Raw genomic sequence first — 17,316 nt, forward strand, 5'->3', positions numbered from 1 at the left:
CTCCTTAGGCCTATCTGAAACTGCACGCCTACAAATCAATGCTCTCGCACAACCAGCAGTCTATTCACGGGCAGCAGGGAGGGCCCAGCCTGAAGAGAATGGTGTGAGAAGGCAAAGGTCGGGAGAGCACCTACTTATGTCCTGAAACGCCATCCACATGGTCAAGAGAATCGCCTCCTGCAGCCTTGCAAAATCCATAACCGGCCCCCACCCCTGAACGCCTGCTTTCCCCGGACCCTGCCTCCATGCCTGAGAGCATCTATGAGCACCAACCCGACTGCAGGAGCCGTCCATCAGTGCCTGTGGACGTTGTCAAGGCAGATGAGCAGCGAGGCTGGCGAACTTGCAGCGGGAGAAAGATTGATCTTCCGATTATCTCCCAATCTATACTTGTCAAGCAAGAAAAAAGACCTAAAGAATCATGAAATTAGAGCAAATGAGCTTCGGGATGCTGATCCTCTGTGGCGCCTCCCTCCCCCACCCGTAGGGGGAGGGTGATAGAGGAGAAACAGCTCCCCACCCCCTGCCTCAGCATGTGCGTGTACACACACACCCCTCCCTCCACAGGGGCAGGAAGACCAGAAGCAGCTTCCGCTCTGGGATGGACCCCAGGATTCCACTCTGTCCCAGGCGCAGGATCTCTCCTCATCAAGTAGATCCTGATACAGAGGCAGAGGGGAGAGTCCCTTCAGGTGGGAGTTGCCGCCTCAGCGAAACAGGGTTCTCCTCTAGCCTCACTTTCGTCCTTTCCAAAATGAGTTACCTGGAGGAAGGGAGAGACCAATGAGAGAGAGGAACAACATTCTGGTTCATTTGCTTGTCCATCCGGCATTCGGCATTCGCAGAGCTCCTGCTTAGAGCCAGAGCCTGGAGACACGGCCCAGAGGAAGGGGAGCCTGGCAGACCTCAGATGCTGACTGAGGCATATGGTCCCAGGTGCTGTGACATGGCGATGCGTGTGACATGAAGGTACACGGACCAAAGGACGAGGAAGGGACCTAGGCTGCTGTGCTCCCTCTACTCTGCTTTTGTGACCAAGTTAAGTTACACTAGGAGTGTCGACTGGCCTAGAACTCATTACGAAGCCTGGGCCGGCCTCTTTCCATCACGCCCTCTCCCACCCTCACCATGTGCTGGGGTTACAGGTGTAAGCCACCATACCTGGCGAGAAGCTGACATCTTAGACAGGATAGTCAGCTCCTCTGAGGCTCTTAACAGTTGATCGAAGACCTGAAGTGTACCAGCCAAGATGAGTTCCCTCCTCTTGTAGCCTACAGTATCCAGTGCCTATTAGTCCTCTGACCCTGGTGCACTGGAGTCCCTGCAGCGGGCCCAGACCAAAATCCTGGCTCCGTCCTTCTTTGGGTATCATCCTGACGTTAACAGCCTCTCCTTTGAGCATGAGTGTTCTCATCTGGACATGGGTCTCCCTGCCTTCCCTTTAGAAGCTTCCCTAGAGAATCAATGTGAGCCCATGTCCAGCACAGCAATGATGACAGAGGTACAGAGACCCTCAGATCAAGCAGTCCCCAGACAGCATATATTCAGGACAATTTGCCAGAGAAGGGATATGCCAGCTGCCAGGAAACACCGTTGGTTATTTTTCCCTTTCCAGGAAATGATTCTCTAAAGACCCAGGTTCTTAATACTGGAGTCAAACTGCCCTGCAAAACCTCCATCAATTTATCCTCCTAGCCCCAAGGCAAGTTTGAAAGGCCGGTCCAAGCAATCAGGAGGAACAGTCCAAGAGCCCTGGCTGCACTGGCTGTGGCCTTTGGGACACTGAGGAGCCAGGAGCCAGCTCATACAGTCTGAGGCCTTTACTGCTTTTAGTCATCAGCAATCCTGACATTTGGGGAGGTGATACAGGCAGATTTTTCCAGGACCTGCCCATCTTGCCTGGCATCACTCTCCAGTCTCTGCCCCAGGTGGGTAGCTACAGCCCCACAGCTGGAAACTTCTGGAACCAAGAGGAAAGGAAAAGCTTCAGAGGCCACAGTGGACTGATTATGAACTTGGGCTTGGAAGCTACCAGGACCTGGCTGACCACAGCTCTGCCTCTCTCTAGCTGAGTGCTCCCAAAAACAGAATATGCCTTGTGTAGAGTACTTATTTTCCATGGAGCAGTAAAATTGACTCCTGGGGTGTCCCGTTCCATGTATTTTGACCCATGCATACATTTGTGATGATCATCATAGGATAAAGAACAGTTCCAGAACCCTGACGAACCCTGCCTCTTGCCGTCCCTTCTTCTCACACTCTCTGCCACACCAAACCTCCAGAACCTGCTATTCTGCTTCTAGTCGATTTAGTCTTTACAGAAATGAGCTCTGAAAGGAATCACGTGAGCCCTGCCAGGTAAGCGCAGTTCTCACCCCTTACCAAAGAAAACCTTTTTGAAGAAGCTGGAGACTATTAAAGAGACCCACAGTTAGTCAAAAACAAAAACGACTGCGGACCAATTGGTAATATGGACAATGCAGCCACTACAACCAAGGCTCAAAGGAACAACCTGGACAAAGGAGACAGAAAGACTGTAAGAGCCAGAGGGACATGGGGGGAGGCACTGCAAGGACCAGCCCAAGATGAAGAGCTACGAGTAACCAGCGAGAGGGCGACCCAGTTTTCCCCAGATACCAGCCTCATAATAGGTGATGCAACCCAAGCGGGCAGCATGTAAGCAACACTAAATGGACTCAGTAGGGTGTGCGCATGTGTGTAAAACAATAACTAGAATGTTGTTATAATAATAATAATGAGATCATGAATTTGAGGGGATGCATGGGAGGAGATGGGGGAATGGTGGAAATGATGTAAATATATTACCTACGCATGATATTCTTGAAACAATGTTTAAAAACCTTTAGGGAATCACATAGCAACACTTTGAAACCGGCTCTTGTGCTCGGCCTCACGCCAGTGAGATCTATCTGCCTGTAACTCAGATAAACCCGGTGTCTCTATTACTAAAGACTGCTTTTTTGTCGCTCAGCCTCATCCTGGTCAGATCCCAGGCATGAGCCTCCCTCCCTAGCACCGTGTGCCTTAAAAACGTGGCCTCCACATGCACAAATTCTGATGCTTGGACAAGAGAATCGTGAACTCAGGGTCCCATCAGGGTTTAAGAATCTGCCTACCGACTGGCTGGCTGCTTAGAAGTTGTGGCTATCATGTGGACTCACACACTCGCACACAACGGAGTGTGTGACTTGGGCCACCAACTCTTGTTCCCAGCCCGTGGACAATCATATTTAGCTCGCCCCAAACTTCTTCCTGTTCCCTTTGAGGGGGTGGGGGGAGCATAAATGGCATGTTTCTTTTTGACCACTGAGCAATGTGCCAATTGGCTGTCATTTGTTTCTCTCTTGGAACAAGCACTTGAGCTCTAGGCACCTGAGGTGATTTTAAACAATTAAGAACGGTCTTGCGGCTTGCGGTCTTGGGGTCAGGTGTGGCGGTTCACACCTTTAACTCCCGGCACTCAGGAGGCAGAAGCAAGTGGATCTCTGTGAGTTCGAGGCCCGCCTGGTCTACATAGCTAGCTCTAGACCATCCAGGGCTACACAGGGAGACCTGAGACTCTGTCTCATATACATATATATATGTATATGGAACTTCGGTAGGATTCAAGAGTGGAATTGCTGGCTACTGCAGTGAGCATGTGTTTAACGTCGTAAGGAGTGGACGAAGCATGCTGCAGAGTGGCTCCCTCCTTTTCCTCCCCCTCCCACAATGACTGACAGCTGCTACATGTCCCTGACAGCATGTCTTACTGTCAGGAATTCTTATTCAGCCATTCTGACCAGCACCCATTGCTCCCATTGCTGTTTTAACAAGCCCGGTGGGGGGGGGGGGGGGGGGGGGGGGGACAGCTTTTTAGTTACCCTTTATTTGCCGCCCTGTTGTATCGCTGTCTCTTTGAGGCCACATTTTTCTAGGTACATCTCTTCCCTACTGATTTTTTTTTTAAAGTCTCTTTGCATATTTCAGACAGAAATCCTTTACTGGATATGTAATCTCAGATATTTTACCCTAGTCCTTAGCTTATCTCTGTGTTCCCTTAATAATGCTTTCTGTGCAGAAAAAAAGATGATCATTTTGAAGTATGATTTATCATTGTTTTATTTCATTGTGTTTTATGGATCTTGGTTGTTTTTTTTTTTTCTGGTGCTGTGTGTAAAAGCTATCTGTCTAAACCCAAGCTGGGAGAAGCTCTCTTTCTATCCTGCATGAGCTTTGGAAAGTTGTACCATCCATTCCACATCCAGAGCTGTGAGCAATCTTGTTAGACTTTTGCACAGAGTCTGACATTTAGATGGAGATTCCCTTTTTGCCTGTGGACATCTGACAGTTCTGGCACCATTTATTTCAGACAGTTGAAGTGTTCCGCTTCTCTGAGCCTCGCTGTCCTCTTCTGGAGGATGGGTTAACAACCACAGCACTGGGTTCATTGCGTCCCCTCCCCCTGCCCTCCTGACTCGGAATAAGTGGGAGTTGGATGTCAGTTTTCAGTTTTCTCCCTGTTGGTTGCTTTTCTTATTGCTATGATCAAAGACCTGGCAAGAAGCGGGTCCAGGGGGAGGCGCTCATTTTGACTTACAGTTTGAGCAGGTTCATTGCAGTGAGGAAGGAAGCAGGGGCCAGCTGTGGCCCCTCACATCTGGGCAGCCTGGAACAGGAAGTGGAACTGGGCTTAGGTCCTGCCCTCCAATGACTCTCTTCCTCCAATGTGGTCCCACCTCCTAAAAATCCCAAATCTCCCAAAACCTACTACCATGTTCAGTCAGGCCATGGGGGCCGTTCACATCCAAACCAGAATGGCTTGGTTGGTCTATCCCGCCACAAGTGTGTAGAAGAGCCTGCCTTCTTACCCACAGAACAAGGAAGATAGAAATTCCTTCACGCACCTGGGCAGAGCCTGGTATACAGTGTGTATGACCTGTGCCCGTGGTCATTTACGATGGCCACATGCATTCCCAGACACTGGGCCTCAGCCTGTGACCCAGGTCTGGGAAACCAGCCTTAGCTCCCGTCCATCCTTCCCTATGAGGCAAATGTTAGTGAAACAGCATGAGGGGACTCAGAGTTTAGACTTGCATACACATGGTTGGGCTAGAGAGATGGCTCAGTGGATAAGAGAACTGTCTGCTCCTCCAGAGGTCCTCGGTTCAATTCCCAGCAACCACATGGTGGCTCACAACCACTATACTGGAATCTGGTGCCCTCTTCTGGCACATAGGTGTACATGCAGCTAGAGCACTCACGTTAAGATTTCTTTTTAAAAATCACACCCATGGTGGTGTGAATACGCCTGGGGGGCGCGAGTACAGACACTGGCACTGCGTGTGCAAACCCAGCCATGTCTCCGTCTGTTCCCCACGCGCTGCATCCAGACATTTGTATCAGATTCTTCAGGAACGGCCCTGAAAGCCCCCTCGAGTCCCTTGTCCCCACCTCCCACCCGCTTGACGGCTCTCTATTCCTCTTTTATTTTTAACCCGTGTCCACCTAGAGTTGGAGGAGGCGTGTGTGAATGCGTGCAAGTCACGTGCATAGAACGCAGAGGACAACTTGCAGGGGTCAGTCCTCTCCTTCCACTGTGTGGAGTCTGGAGATAGAATCGACCGTCCGTCGGGCGTTCCACGGGCTTTTAGCCACTGAGCTAGCTCGCTGGCCTGTTGTTCACTTCTTAAAGACATCCCTGACCCCACCAGAGAATCCAGGGACATCTCGTGGCTTCTCTGAGACAGACCATCCCAGCAGAAGTTTGACGTTTAGTGAAAATCGTCAAAGATGCTTTTGCTAGCTTGGGAAACAGAGAGACAGGCAGACAGAAAGAGACGGGACTTGGTTTGCAGTAGTGTGCGTGGAAGGCACCATGGCAGGAAACGGGGGCCACAGTGTTTCGGGGATCATCCCTAAGGCTTGGGGTGATACTTGTTGTTGCTTTCAGAATCATCTCAGAGCAAGCCACACTAGGTAAACACTGGCTGCGTGGGTGAGGGTAAAGCTCTATACTCCACAACCCCAGTGCTCAGGAGGCCAAGGCAGGAAGATCATGGTTTTGAAGCCAGCCTGGGCTACAAAATGCATCTGAGGCCAGCTAAGCTGGCCTGATTTACACCCAGTTCCTCCACCAAGTCCCATGCCATGGCAGCACCTGGAGTGACCATTTTTACTTGTCTCAGCTCCTTGTCCTTTTGCCTTGGGCTTGGAAAAGAAGGACACCAGGGGTCTCCTCTGAGGCTCACCCTCCCGAATCTCATCTTAACAGTGAAGGCTCACAGCGGCGTGACACCAGCACCCTTGTGTTCCACGCACGGTAGCAGAGCCTACATCCGGCCTCCAGTCAAGGTGACTCGAGTGCCCATCCTACGGCCAGAGGACACCAGCGGCCACCATCATTGTCATGCTGGCAGCAGTCCCGGGAGTTGGGGACCAGAACTGCTGGCATGCAGACAGGAAAGTGAAGGTGTGACTGGATCTCAGCAGGCCCATGTCTGGTCCCCAAGCTTGTCGGCTTTCTGAGTCGAAGCCTCAGCACTCTTCCTGCAGAAGCATAAAATCAAAATGAAATGCATGCCCTCATTTTTCCTAAGCTGGGCTGGGGGTTCGGGTTGCAGAGGAATCCCCTGGGGACGGGAAGGGGCAGGAAGGTGTCTGTCTAAAAGTGTAAATTCCCACTGAAGATTCAGACAGTTCTCACTGAGTATATCTGAGAGGAGCCTGCAGTTTGGGGTACAGGGATAAAGCCCAACCCCTGCACAGGCTAGTCAAGCCTTCAACCACTGAGCTTCATATCCAGCCTTTTTTTTTTTTTTTTTTTTTTTTTTCACAGTAGCACAGGCTGGTGTTGAATTCCTGATCGTCTCGCTTAAGGCTCCAGACTGGTGGGATTATCAGTGTATTCCACCATGCCTAGTCTAAGAATCTGCATTTCAAACCTGGTGGTCTGGGTAGACTGTGTGCTGCCCATCTTTGGAGGAGCACTGGTCTGGGGAGGACCAGGCCCACGAGGGCATTATGTAAATATATTACAGCCTGACGTTCAGGATCAAAATTCTCCATCCACACAGGAGGCCAACACTCTGCTGCCTGTGCCATCACTTGTGCCTCCGCCACGTCTCTATTGATCCCTGAGAAGCTCTGGTACATTTCCCAAATACTCAACACCATCACCAACCGGTGGCGAAAAGTAGCCTTTGCCATCACTGCTACTAAGGGTGTGGGGCAGAGACATGCTCACATGGTGCTGAGGAAAGCAGACATTGGCCTCACCCAGAGGGCTGGAGAGCTCACAGAGGACGAAGTGGGGCGTGTGATCACCAGCATGCAGAATCCACGGCAGTACAAGATCCCAGACTGGTTCTTAGACAGCCAGAAGGACGAGAAGGACGGAAGGTACAGCCAGGTTCTGGCCAATGGGCTAGACAACAGGCTACATGAGGACCTGGAATGACTGGAGAAGCGCAGAGCCCATAGCGGTCTGTGCCTCTTTTAGGGGCCTTCGTGTCTGAGGTCAGTACACCACTGGCCGCCAGGGCCATACTATGGGTGTGTCCAAGAAGAAATGAGAGTCTGGGCCTTTGCTGTTAATCAATAGTTTATATACCTATGGGGGGATGGAAAAAAAAAAAAAAACCTCTCTATCCATCTGTTCTAGATCTTCCACTCATTCCCCAGGAAAGGAACCCAACTGCTCTTGCTCTATAACCAGAGTCATCATCCAAAACAGTAACTTGCAACCATCCCCTTTCCTTGGCCTCCCCAAGGACCATGCAACCCAGCAGTTAGTTAGAATAAGGCCTGCCTGACTTGAGGCCTCAATGATGACAGCCCCCTAAACCAACCTACAACCGATAGCTACCACTTCACAGAAAAGAAACATGGCGGCACAGAAGCAAAGAAACTGCCTAAGGACACTCAACGAGTGAGAGGGTGGCAGGGCAGCCATCCACACTGTGCCCGTGTAGAACTCAGTTCCCATAAGCCCTAGGCCTCCCGCAGAGCATAACTCCCTGGCCCTGCCTTTTGCACCTGCCCCCTGCAGGACTGTGCCTCACTAAAGAAAGTCAGGAGAGGCCACCAGATGCTGGACACATTTTTAACTACAAACACTACCTATCCTCACTGGTTCCGCCATCGGGGGCTAGCCTGTGGCTCCAAGCAGCATCCCTTTTACCCCAGACACTTCAAGCATAGTTGGCTCCACTGTTTCCTAAGGCCAAGAAAGGGCAGAGTGATTTGACCCAGGCTAGACAGGCTTTGCTTCCGTTCTCCATTTAAACCTGATGGTGTTATGAAAGTGTTGTTGCTGAATGGAAGCAAATGCTCAAAGGTGATGTCATCTCCAGTATGAAATGCTTGCCAGGCACTTCACTGCTGGGGCATGAGATGCAACTGATAATTTTCTAGCTAGTGGGGACATGCCCACAAATTGTTGACCATCAAAGCCCAGAAACTTTGCTGATGCAGTGGGTTCTTGGGTATGAGGAAAGATAACCTCCCAACCCTTAGGTAGCTATTTTCTTCTTATCCAATGCAGTCCATACAAGGTCATCAATACCTTGGACCAGTGTTTCTTTCTGCACAAGGTCTAGACAGCCAAGATCTCCAGACTGTTTGTGCTGCTTGTGAGAGACAGTGGGAGACATGTCATTTGGCCCGAGGCTGTGTGTGTGTGTGTGTGTGTGTGTGTGTGTGTGTGTGTGTGTGTGTAGGTATAAGTATCTGGGGATCACAGAGGCCAATGGCAGCTGTAGTTCTTCAGGCACCATCCACCTGATCTTTTGGAATCTCTCACTGGCCTGGAACTCATATTAATTAGGCTGTATGTTCTCGTACTTAAAAAAAAAAAACAACTCTTATTTATATTTCTTTTATCTTTTATCTCCCTACTCCACCCAATCCCTTCCAACACCACAACACCAGGTATGGAGGGCACAGTTCTTTCTTAGCTGCTTCCTGCTGCTCAGGGTCGTCAGGTCCCTTGGAGCCAGTCCAATCCTCATTTCAGGAGATCTCCAACTTCTTGTTTCACAACAGCAACGAGGAGCAGCAAGGGGAAGCAGGAGCAGCCTTGTTCTTTCTCTGATCCCCACTCTCTGAGCTCTGGCATTTATTCTCTCTCCAGAGTCCTCAGATTCAAACTCTCTGCAGCTGGCAAAGAGCTCCTCTTAGAGCCCACATGAGGCAAATAGTCTGCTGCTGTGGACCACCCGAATCAGTCCCATCATCCCACACAAAACAAAAACATGTTTACACCTGCAACAACTGGCTGGCCAGTGGTCCCAGGAATCCACCTCTCTGGATTACGAGCACACGCTGCACACACCTCACTTATTTTATGCAAGTGCTGGAGATCAAACTCATGGTTGTCAAGCAAGCACTTCACATCTCCCCAGAGCCGTTAGGTGACATTCTGACAGTGCACTATGGGCCCTTCCAAACTGTCTCCCATCACCCTTACAAAACAGAATAAAAGAGATACTCGAAACCCAACGTTGGTGCAAGGTGCCTGGCACCAACGAGGCTGGCCACGTGAACCCCATGCTTCTGAGACAGGAACGACGGGAACAGCTGCCTGCTCAAGTTCAGTCAGTCAGACTGGCGGGCACCCTCTTTGGAAGCTCCTAGAAGCCTTGAATTTTGAGGTCAGCGTTCGTCCTTACAAACTCCCCCTGCACAGGAAGCATTACCTAATCTACTATGTCCTTGAGAACAGGAGGGAAGCTTGCAGATGCCTCCTTAGCCTTCCTACCATCATGGCATCACCCCACGAACCATCATGCCACAGTGAGGCCCCAGTTCTGTGTGCGTGTGTCCCAGTTACCTTTCAGAAAGTCAGAGGCTCGATTCCTTGGCCTTCAGTGTGATGAATGTGAACTAAGACTCCCTCCACCGCCTGGCTATTACACACACACCTTGAAAAGCAGTCACAGTGGTGTGTGGGATCAACCCACAGCCCCATGCAGGAATCTGAAAAGCCCGCTTCTCATTTCCTTCTCACTGGCAGACAGTAACTCCACCCCAGGAACTGGCAAATTGTGGCTGCTGAGCCATATCTGGCCTGTGGCTTTTATTTTTGCATTTCCTATGAGCTGTTGAGAATGAGTTTTTATGTTTTGTTTTTTTTTTAATCTTTTTAGGCAGAGTGGCAAATGCCTGTTATCCAAGCTCTGGGGAGGCTGTAAACAGAGGGTGTTTGAAGGCGAGGCCAGCGTGGGCAGCGTGGCAAGATCCTGTCTCCGCAATAACAACGGCAAAATCAACCACACCTCTGCCGATCTATACTTTGGGTCAATACCAATTCTGTTGTGTATGGTTGGTTGGTTGGTAATTTTTTATTTATTTGTTTGTTTGTTTGTTTGTTTGTTTGTTTGTTTGAGACAGAGTCTCACAATGTAGCACAGGCTGGCCTCAAACTCCTGATCCTCCTGCCTCAGCTTCCTGAGTGCTAGGGTTGCAGGCGTGCCTCTCTGGCCACATAAGTTCTGTACCAGTCAGGATGTAGTCAGAAGACAAGGTCACATGGTAATTTGATTCAGGGAAGTTTAATATAAAGGGTTATTAACAGCTAATGGGATTAATTACCACAGACTAAAGAGAATCCTAAACGGAACCAAAATGGGCACTATATGGAGTGGAAGCAGAGAATGGAAGAGACCTCCCCGCCCCCACACGCCCCACCCTGGCAGCCTGCGCTGTGGTTCTGGCCTCCCTTCAGAAGTGGTAGGTCCAGCCATGAAGCTGGGTGATGCTTCGCCCGATGAGGTGAGCCAGCAGAAAGCAGCCCCCTGAGATGCAAGCTTGCTGCTCTCCGCTCCCTGGGGAGCCAGAACACCTGCTGGGTGATCCCCTTCTGTGCTTTGGAGAGAGCCATGTGCTAGCCCAGTTATGAGAGTTAACCAGTTCCTGCATGGGACAGGCTGAACAAATGAAGTTTTCCCACTGTGACTGCTCTCGCCTTTTCTTTATTACTATTACCTGACGGTTCTCACGGGGAGGAAACTGAGCCTTAGAGGAGGGGCATGATGAAGGCAGACCCGAGATCTCAGCCACACCTGGGTCCACGCCCCAGCATGGTGGGTACCAAGATGCCTTTTCTACTTACAATAAGCAAGAATCCCCTCTTCCTGTCTCTGCATCAGATACACAGGAACTGGTCCAGAGACATACCTGGGGCCACACAGCGAGAGGGACAGAAGCTGGTCCGGTCTCATCTCTTCTCCAGGTAAGAATGGGAGCTACAGTCATCTGGTCATCCAAGCACAACGCAGCCTACAGCTCCCGGTCCCTGTCCCTTTCCTTCTCCTTGCCTGGGACTGATGTAACCTGTGTTTTACGGTTAATCGTTTCACAGCAAACCTCCGCTTGCTCTCCCACTGGTTCACCCGGGCTGGCTCTTTACGGTCAAGTAAATAATGCAGGCACCTCGTGCCACGCCACGCTGTGGCCAGCTCTGAGGACCCGGGCAGTGGGAGGAGCAGCTGGAGGAGCCTGACGGAGCCACAGGCTCTGTAGACAGAAACTAATCACAAGACGACAGGTGTGTGGGCATGACTCCTGCGAGACAGGAACGCTGTAATGAAATCGGCTTTTCCACCAAAGCTCTAGGTGAGATTTTAAATGAAAGGGATAAACTCGGGGGCTGTGCCTGGGCTCAGGGACAAGAACTCAACTTAATCTTCTCACTATTTGCTTCATAGTGAGATCACAGCCCACAGCCCACCAGGCCTTCCGGGGACCTCAGCATCCTTAATTTTAGCTCAGGCTAGTCTAGTCACCTGGTTGATGAGGTCCAGAAGTGCTGCACAGAGCTGCTTGGGGTAATGGCTCCAGAGGATCCCGGGAAGATTTCCCCTGCCTCCAGCTTTCTCCATCCCTGAATGTCTTAAGAAGAAAAGGGCAGTGGGCAAGAAGCCAGGAGATGGGGAGCTCAACCCAGTGTGGACAGGGTTTTCTGTATGACCTTGGAGCAAGGTCAGACATCTCTAGCCGGATGGGATGCCCTACTTCCTCCTCCCCTGGCCTGCACCAGGGGAGGCCAGGGGAGGAGGAAGTAGGGCACCTGTCACTCTTCTCACCACCTAGATGCTTCCAGGCATCTCTGCACACTGCAGAGACCTGAGCCACTGCCTCCAGGTGGCGATGTACTCTCCTGCTTCAAGCCTTAAGCTTCAGCATTCCAGAGACAGGAAGCCCAAAGCTCCACTCCCTCCCATCAATTTATCCTGCAACTTGGGGTTTGAAAAGGCATGCCGAATAGTGACAGTGGCAGCTACACACTTGGTTTCTGAAGCCTCCCCATCTACATCCCAGGCACCAATTCCCATCTAAGTGCCAGGACCAAAGTCCACGTGGATATGTACTGCCAAAGAGATAGAAACTACAGGGGACCCTCAATTTACAACGGGATTACTTCCTGATCCAGCCGTCATCCAGTGAAAATACGGTAATTTGGAGGCTATCTGCATCCTCCTCCTTTTGCTATAAGGAAACTGAGGCACCAGTAATGTCAGGTGACTAGGACAAGAGAGGACTTGACCCGACACTCTGAACTTGAGTCCTCAGAATGGTCCGAATTTCCAGTTTCCTGTACCTCTCATGGGCTTGTGCAGGAAAACTGTGGTAACCAGATCCACAGATCCACTGCAAGGAGAGAAAGGTTCACTCCCATTTCCCCAGAGCTATCCCTACAGAATGAAGCACACACCGAGTGGTGCCCACGGGGTCAGAATGCTGCCACACGAGGGAGGGCCTCTGAGCAGCTGATGTGTATGAGGAAGGGCCTGGAGCCTCCTGGGAACTTCAGGACCTGGGAAAGAAAGCCACCAAGATTCATGGCTTATAAGAAAGGGAGCTGCCAAGGCTTTCCAGGTCAGAGAAAGTTCTGGAGTTTGGACTTCCTCCTGGAGGAAAGTCAGATGTCAACCCTTATCTCTTTTCCCATGAGCTTCGTCCAGCTTAGTGCTGGTCACCAGCTTCCTTCCTGTTGCCCAGATTGACCCTGCCTGACAGAGAAAGCACACAGCTGCTTTTGGAGCCTCTGAGACCAATAGCCACCAGAGGAGCTGGGTCCCCAAGCCAGGACTCCTTGGAGGTGGGATAAACTTGTGGCCACAAACAATTCACTTACAGCCTCTGAGATTTTCTTGGTTGCCAGTGGCAACAGTGACCAGCTTCACAGGCATCTGAGGCACACCCCACCGCTCATCACCTGTTTACTCTCAGTGCAGCGACCATTGGTGACCTGGGTGGGAGGGGATGCCAGCCAGTGAGAAGGAACAGGAAACATTTCAAAGTCGAACACTGAGCAGGCCTTGGCTTGAAACCACCTCGGGTTCAGGCCCAGGTCAGACAGCTCCTGCTGAGCCTGGGCTCTCCAAGCCCCCTCTCCTCACTTGTAGCTCCACCTTAGTTCCTGAACCGAGGCCACGACACAGCAGAAACCTGGAACCTGGCCAGTGGAGGGGGGTGGCATTCAGAGAGCAGCCAGAGAGGAAATTGTGTATGTGTATGCGCGCTTGCATATGTGTGTGCATGCATATATTTTCGTGTGTGTGTGTGTGTGTGTGTGTGTGTGTGTGTGTGTGTGTACATCTATGTACATGGGAGAGCGGTTGCAGACAGATGAACACACAAAGTTGACCTAGCCTGTCGTCTCTTTAGACCTGTCCTCTCCTACTTCCACATATCATCTTGGCCACACCCTGAGCCTCCAGTTTCCTCACCTGTCCTGGGGAATATGGAGGATTGAGAGAGCAGACCTCTGAAGGGACTTCTGGGCACCTGGCTTAAACAAGCCTCCTTCTCCCCCCACCCCAATGACATGCTGGAGTCTGATGTCACTCCACCCAAGCTGATTCTGTCTTAGGACCAAGCTGCCCCCTGCCCTTCCTCCTCCCAACCTGGAAGCGACCTCTGTCCTGGACCCAGCCGACCAGGATGTGGGACTCCATTCAGCTCATCATAGACTCCAGCAAGACATCATCCTGTATCTTGTGTCCACCAAAGGTAGAAAGACCAGGAGGTCACCCCTCCCTGAGCTGTTCAACACCATCTCAAAACCCTCCACAGGCCCACCTGACACAGGAGTTTAAGTTCCAGACCGCTGGTTCTCAACCTGTCGGTCCAGACCCCCACACACACCGGGCACACACAGGAGTCACGTAGCAGATATTTACAATTCACAACAGTAGCAGAATTATGAAGTGGCAACAAAATAATTTCATGGTTGGGGTCACCATGACATGAGGAACTGTATTAAAGGGTTAACAGGTCACAGCATTAGGAAGGTTGAGAATTACTGTTCTAGACAAAAATCCTCTCAGGGAGCTTCCATTATCACTGCTTATACCACTCCTATGAAAGGCTCTCCACACACACACACACACACACACACACACCAGTAAACTCACAGCTGCCTCCAGCCACATGGGGGCAACATGGGTCTTAACTCATCCATCTATTTACTGATACCTATGTGGCAGACTGGGCTTCATTTCATCCTTTAAACAGCCTCCCTTCCTAGTAAGGAAACAGGTTCAGAGAGGTTAAGCAACTTGGAAGGTCACACAGGAAGCAGAAGAGGCAGGATTTGCACTCTGCTGACCTTCTGCTGCCTTCGTCATTTTTCCCATCAAGTCTGGACAAGGTGACTCGGGGCCACCTTTGAGTCTGCAGTATGTTCCTTCCTGAGGACCAACTGGGAGCCGCCTGCTACCCCAAACTGGCATATGCTTCTTTGGAACCAGAGGCCCCAGTCTGAGTTGCCAGATGTCCATGTTGGCGCCAGCAGCAAAGACCAGGAAGGGGAACAGCAAGCCAGAGAAAGATTGATTAATTCACTGAGAAATGGAGACAGAGACGCTGGGAGCTGGGATGGGCTTGTGCCTACCCGAAGCAGGAGGCAAGTCTGCACACTTGCACACACACACACACACACACACACACACACACACACAGTCATACAGAAGGAAAGAACACACAAATGGTGAAAGATCTGGGGCGGTTTGGAAATGAGCTGCATAATGAAGAAGGAGAGAAGGGAGAAAAGGAAGGAAAAAGAGACTCACACCAGTAAGGAAAACAAGGAGTACCTGGAAAGAGACGGAAATAGAAAACATGAACACAGATTGAGAGAGAGAGAGAGGGAGAGAGATGAGAGAGAGGTTATAGGAGATAAAATTAGAGAGAGGAACAGTCTGGAAAAGAGAGACTAACAGCCCATCACCCCACCCCCACAGAGATGGAGACAAGCACAGGGAAATACAGACACACTGTTGCAGGCACGGGGGTAGAGGAGCTAGGCCATCCCAGGACAGAGAGAAACAGGGGTGGGAGCTGTAGAAAGCTGGTGACCCCTGTGGTGCTCCAGGCTGCCCCTCCTCCTTAGCTCACAGCGCTACCCAAGAAGCTGATCTTACTGCCTAGCAACCAGACATGCTCTGTGTACTCCCACACACACGCCACGAGTTCCCACTAAGTCAAAGGTGATGGGATCCATCTGCAGACAGCACGGGGCTCTTCTTCATCCTGGCTCCACACTAGGCACATTGAGAGACAGAGGGACCCACCCGGCTGCCAAGCCCAGGCTCAAAGTCACAGCCTCTCTCCCACTGTTTCAGCTCAGCTAAAGAACGAACATCAACCAGGAACCAAAAGGACAAGATGCAGCCACTATCCACAGATCCCCGACCTGAGAATATCAGGTCTGGGTCCAGACATCATCTTTACTGTCTGCAACACGCCTGGCATCAGTCACCTGGCCTCCTGTGCACCTCTGGGACAAGAATACCCGCACCCCCTCCTCAGGTTGGTGAGAAAACCAAAAGCAGATGTCAGTGTTACACAAAATCTGTCTCGCCGGGTTTCTCTAACTGGGAAAGTCTGGAAAACTCGGATATAAAAGTAGAAAGTGAGAGGCAGCCAGGATGAGTGCCCCCGAGCGTGCAGTCCTAGGAAGGGAGAGGCCATGCTAGCCCTTTTGACGATGGATAAACACGGCTTCGGAGTGTAGAGACTGTGCCTTGCTGCTGTGGGAATTGGCACAGGGTGTGAGCAATAGTGTAGAGACAAGACGGTCCTCAAAGCAGGGACTTCATTGGAGTTGGGATATGCTCACCGCACGTCACAGATAGGGAATCTGAGGCCCAGAAATGCATCAACTTGTCCAAACTCACTCAGTTGGCAAGTGTTTGACATGGTATTTGAACCCAGGTCTGGGTGTTCTGGGGAACCCCTCTTTGCCCAGCTGTAGGTCGACACCTTGCAGGTAAAGGCAGAGACCAGGGAAGGGAATCTTGGATCATCAGAAGTTTGTTTTCCTAACAACTGAAGTCCCCGAAACAAAGCCCAGGCAGGAGAGAAGGAAGCAAGAGTCAGTGTCAGTGTGGGGGCACCAGGGTAGGACAAGGAGGACTCACACAAGTGGCCTCAGAGTTCAAAGGTAGGGGTCGGGCCCCAACTGCAATGTCATTACTGATGAGGTACAAGAAAATTTCCCATGAGCCTCCAGGATCACTGATCTGTGTTTTATGAAGAATAGGGTGAGGCTTGGTGTCTTAGTTAGACTTCCTGTGATGAAACACTATAACCAAAAACAGCTTGGGGAGGAAAAGGGTTTATTTTGCTCATTCGTCATCAAAAGCAGTGGTGGCAGGGAACTCAACCAGGGCAAAAACCTGGAGGCAGGGCCTGATGCAGAGGTGATGGAAGGGCGCTGCTTCCTGGCTTTCTCCTCGGGGCTTGCTCGGTTCAGTATCTTATAGAACCCAGGACCACCTGCCCAGGGGTGAACCCACCCACAAGCACCCCCATAAATCACTAATTAAGGAGATGCCCTACAGCCAGGTGGTGGTGGAGTACCAGGAAGGCAGAGGTGGGCAGATCTCTGTAAGTGCAAGGCCAGCCTGATCTACAGAGTGAGTTCTAGGACTGCCAGGGATACACAGAGTAACTCTGTCTCAAAAAACCAAAAAGAAGAAAGAAAGAAAGAAAGAAAGAAAGAAAGAAAGAAAGAAAGAAAGAAAGAAAGAAAGAAAGAAAGAGAAAGAAAAAAGGAAGGGAAGGAAGGAAGGGAGGGAGGGAGGAAAGAAGGAAGGAAGGGAGGGAAGGGAAGAGAGAAGGGAAGAGGGAAGGGAGGGGAAGGGAAGAAGGAAGGAAAGGGAAGAGGGAAGGGAAGGGAAGAGGGAAGGGAAGGGAAGAAGGAAGGGAAGGGAAGGGAAGAGGGAAGGGAAGGGAAGAGGGAAGGGAAGAGGGAAGGGAAGGGAAGGGAAGAGGGAAGGGAAGAGGGAAGGGAAGAGGGAAGGGAAG

General features: G+C 51.0%; 1 pseudogene; it reads left to right on the forward strand.

Annotated features, from left to right (window-relative positions):
• The first annotated feature begins 2,470 nt into the window (after nt 1-2,470).
• LOC129679656 (40S ribosomal protein S18-like) lies at nt 2,471-7,574 on the forward strand (annotated as a pseudogene).
• The last annotated feature ends 9,742 nt before the right edge of the window (nt 7,575-17,316 follow it).

Source organism: Psammomys obesus, unplaced genomic scaffold, assembly GCF_907164565.1.
Source record: "Psammomys obesus unplaced genomic scaffold, mPsaObe1.curated_primary_1811, whole genome shotgun sequence".
NCBI classification, from domain to species: domain Eukaryota; kingdom Metazoa; phylum Chordata; class Mammalia; order Rodentia; family Muridae; genus Psammomys; species Psammomys obesus.